Below are 5,000 nucleotides of genomic sequence, written 5' to 3'. Positions count from 1 at the left end.
AATAAATAAATAAATAAATAAATAAATAAATAAATAAATAAATAAATAAATAAATAAATAAATAAATAATAAATAAATAAATAAGTAAATAAATAAGTAAAAAAAAAAAAAAAATCAAAGTGGTCTTCGAGATTATCCTCGTCAGGTAGGTGTTTCTCCTGTCTTTGACGTCCTCGAACTTCAGTAGGATTCCGGCGCCTCCCTCTCCCCCTCCCCCTCCACCGCCTCAGGCTTTCCTCCTCCCCCTCCTCCCATCGTCCTTCCCTCTCCCCCTTTCCCCGGGGAGGGGGGGAGAGCTCCCCTTCAGGTTAGGAGCCCCGAACGAGGAACTGCCGTAGATAGTTGTTGGTCTTTCGTGTCGTTACTGACCTAAGAATGACAACGGTTACCAAGAATGCGAAGAACATAGCTCGAATGCCACTGAGACCTTCTATCAGCGGCGACAGGTTCTTCAGACTCTTTCTTTCGTCGTCGTCATCGTCGTCGTCATTATTGCTATCATTATCACTATCACCATCACCACCGCAGTCACCAATACTATCGTCATATCTACTACTTCGTCACCGTCACCATCACCGTCATCACTATTGCCCTTCGTCATTGTTATAGTTATTATTACTATTGCTGTTGTTATTGTTATCATCATTATTGTCACTATCATCATCATTGTCATCAACATTATCATCACCATCACCACCTTTATTATACCACCATTACTAACAGCATCATATTACTATAATCATCATAATACCACCTTCACCATTACCTTTACCACAGCCCCCATCACCACCTTCATTACTATCACCATTATCATCACCATTACTGCCACCATCACTATCATCACGATCGCTTGCGTTCGCGTCTTTGTTTTCGGTTTCCACCTCTTTCCCTACACTATGATCTTTACGTGGCCATCGTGTATAGATTAATATTTCCCCACGTTTGTGCAGTGTCCTTTTATTCTATCTATTTATTTGTTTATTTATTTATTTATTTATTTATTTATTTATCTATTTATTTATTTATCTATTTATCTATTTATCTATTTATCTATTTATCTATTTATTTATTTATTTATTTATTTATTTATTTATTTATTTATTTATTTATTTATTTATTTATTTATTTATTTATTTATTTATTTATTTATTTATCTATTCATCTATTTATCTATTTATCTATTTATCTATTTATCAATTTATTTATTTATCTATTTATTTATCTAACTATTGCCTTCCCATACTGTCTGCCCAACTGTCTTCATCCTCTTTTCACGCAACAGTTCCACAAAACCACTTCGTACTGGCCCTCAAAGTACTGACAAGGTATGTCACCTATATTCTTTTAGTGTTGGTTCTGGATTAATGCTACATAACATCGGAAAAATCTGATGCTTTGTCTCTAATGGTCTTGTCTTGCACAGGTATGAAAGAGAGAGAGAGAGAGAGAGAGAGAGAGAGAGAGAGAGAGAGAGAGAGAGAGAGAGAGAGAGAGAGAGAGAGAGAGAGAGAGAGAGACAGAGAGAGAGAGAGAGAGAGAGAGAGAGAGAGACAGAGAGAGAGAGAGAGAGAGAGAGAGAGAGAGAGAGAGAGAGAGAGAGAGAGAGAGAGAGAGAGAGAGAGCGATTAAGAGTGAGGGTGAGTTAGTGACGGAGTGAGAGTGAGATTGAGAGCGAAAGTGAGAGTGAGAGAGTGAGAGAGTGAAAGAGTGAGAGAGAGAGTGAAAGAGTGAGAGAGAGAGTGAAAGAGTGAGAGAGTGAGTATATGCGAGATATAAGAGAGTGAGTGTGTGTGTGGGGGGTTTGTTTGTACATGTTTGTTTTACGTGTTACAACAAACCTGTTTTACCCTGTTATAGACACACATGTACAGTTTTTCTTTTGCTTAATAATAATCTTTATAACATTGTAATTGATTGTAAGAATGAGTGGGTGTGTATTTTCATTTCAAGAGTTTTATATGTATTAAGATTGCATATTTTTTACAGTATTCTGGAGACTTGTAATGCTACTATGTTGAGGCACATAAGTTGCTCCGTCCTTCAAGAGATAGAACGGTGGTTCAGTATCGAATTCTCAGAAGCAGAACACTTGCAAAGACAGAAGTCTCATAGTATTTTGCATGAGAGAAGGTTAGGTTACTAGATAAATATTTGTCTGTTTCTAGTTCTAACCATTCTTATTTATACTCTCTTAAACTAGAATTTTCTTAACCATCTTTCCTTTAACCTGCTCGTACTTCCTTTAATCACCTTTAACAGGCGTACGGAATTTAGTCCCGCAGTTTAATTGCCAACCCATTCCTTGGGGTTAGAGATTTTAATATAAATAGAATGTATTTTCTAGTTTTTGTTTAGGCAGTTTATGTCTGTCTATATCTGGGCAGGGACCAGTAAAAGGTAAATTAGTTAGGTTATCAAAAGCTGTCACCTCCTGCCCTCCCACTGCCCCCTGTCCCTCTTTGCTCCTCTAGTGCCCCACTGCTCCCCCATACCCTCCTGCCCCCCTCTGCCCCCTAGCCCTTTTGTCCCCCCTGCCCCATAGCTCCCCTTACCCAATACCCCTCCTGCCCCTTCCTGTCGCCCCTGTTCCCCTCTGCCCCCTATCCTCCACCTAAATAGTCTATTTCTTTTTTTCTTCCTTTTTGAGTATAAAATTCTCTTTATATGGCCACACATTTTTTTTAGTACAGACTTACCGTTATTTGGTTAAACTGTAACTTCAACTTTTTAGGATAAAGCTCTCCTTATATAGTTAAACTTGAGCCCTGTGTTGGGACTTGTCAATTTCCTTATTAAATGCGAATTGTCTAATTAAGCAGATCAAGCTTATGGCGTTGCCCAGCACCCCGGTAGCTCATCTTCTTCCCCACAGCTCAACAAATTAGGGAATTTAAGTATCTAATCATCACCCTATGAGTGTATAACTAATTAGGGCTAAAAATGCAAAGTAAATGGAGGAAAACGGAGACTGAGAAAATACTGTTGATTGTCTTCATAGACATTCACTGATTTCTTTTCAGCAGTATCAATCTTTCAATGCAATGTGTGGCTTAGTAAAATTGTTTTCTGAAAAAAACGGGGGGGGGGGCTTTTTATTGAGGTGAGTTTATAAGTAAGTTGAAGGTACCTTCATAGCCCAACAAAAGAAACTAAATGCCCTTATCTGAAAAAATCTTTTGGCGTCAGCCAGAACAAAATATATGATGGAGCTATGGTAGCAAGAAAGATTAACGAGTATACAAATACAAAAAATGAGTAGTAATAGAATAGAAATAAAATAAAATATAATAAAATATAATAAAATAAGATAGAATAATAGAAAATTAAACCAAATTACGTAAGTTGAAATAGAAAATAAAGAAAGGTGGGGTGGAGCGTAACCATGTGGGGTTTAGGAAAGCGAGAAGGTGACGCGGAAGCATGTAAGAGCCTTTGTTAGGCAAAGACCACACCACTTGACCTGTGTCAACTTAGGTTTTTCCCCTTCTCCTGGTCTTCTCACACCTCTCTGGACAAAGGTTATAAACATTTTTCAAATGTTCCACATGATTGTACATTTTTTTTCCAAAGGCCAAAAGTTTCTTTCACCCAACGAACACACATAAGTGCGTTGGTGGAGTAATCGGAAGCGTACTGGTCTTGCATCTTCCTCCTAGTCGTGGGTTCAAGTCCTGCATTCCTCTCCAAGTCCCAGCAGTGATTGTTTGTCACTGTCCTCGGCAGTCCAAGCACATAGGGCAAAGGTGACGGCTTTAGTCGCAGCTACGCACCTCCTGGCTTACGCTCCTCGCCTTTTTCTACAGCCACCAAAATTCTCCTCCCCATTCTCCCTCTCCTTTTCATTTTCTTCCTCCTCATCCTAGGAACACTGAATTTATGATGAAGACTAAAGTATCCTTCCCTACAAAGAGTTTTTTTCTTACCACAACAAAATACAGAATCCTTCCCTTCTCAACGAAGACCAAAAATCCTTCTCTTCCTTCCATCAAAGATCCAAAATTTTCCGGTTTTCCCACGTGAACCAAATATCTCAGTCGCCCAGCTCTATCTACTCCGAGAACCAGTGACCCAAAATGAAGAAATTCCCTGACCTCACAATCCCTTTTACGAGGACCTCCGACCTTGTTCTTTAAGAATTTTTGGAACCTCAAAATCGAAAAGCAAAAAAAGTCCCCTGCCCACAACCACTTGCTCTTCGAGGGGTCGGAGGACCCTCCAGAGGATCAGGGGACCTGTGTGTTTTTAAAACAAAACTCGAAGGAGCGAAGAGAATGAATAAGGAGAGAAGAAAAGGGGAGAAAAGGGATGAATGGGGAGGTGGGTGGGATGAGTTTGTCGTTTTCGGGGGCAGTCGAATGCAGGTGGAAAAGAAAGGAGAAATGTGTAGAAAGGGGATATTGATGGAGAAACAGAGAAAAGAGTGGGAGGGAGCAGAAATAATATGCTTTAAAGAACAAGCAGCCACGTGGTGTGTGATGGAGTAAGAGGAGGAGAAGGGGGAGAGAAGGCGAAGGAGGGCCCGGGAAAGAAAAAAGACAAGAGAAAAGAAAAAGAAAAAACGATGTGAAGCGATGGAAGCCGAGCACGAAGAAGAGGTGTAGGATATATAAAAAATAAGAAAGGTGAGGAACCTACACCAGGAGGCACGTAACTGCGGCCGAAACCGTCACCTTTGCCCTATTATGCACTTCTTGGACTGTTGGGGCAGGGAACAGTCGCTGCTGGGAATCGGAAAGGAGTGCGAGATTCGAACTTACAACTAGGCAAATGTGAACCCAGCATGCTTCCGACAAGCGCCCGTATAAAAGGAAAGATCAGATTAGGAAAATATAAAGAATAATATGAGAAAACAAGTCAAAGGGGAAAACAAGGAGGAGAAAAGGGAGTAGAAGAAAAAGGAGAAAAGAAAAGGTAGATGAAGAAGAGGAGGAAGAGGAGGAAGAAAGGAGGAGGAGAGTGAGTAGAAGGTAATATAAATAAGATTGTATAGAGGAGGAGGA

This window comes from Oratosquilla oratoria, chromosome 6, assembly GCF_046742065.1.
Source record: "Oratosquilla oratoria isolate Oo_2021 chromosome 6, ASM4674206v1, whole genome shotgun sequence".
NCBI classification, from domain to species: Eukaryota; Metazoa; Arthropoda; class Malacostraca; order Stomatopoda; family Squillidae; genus Oratosquilla; species Oratosquilla oratoria.
The sequence above is the reverse complement of the archived record's forward strand: the minus strand, read 5'-3'. Positions refer to the sequence as shown.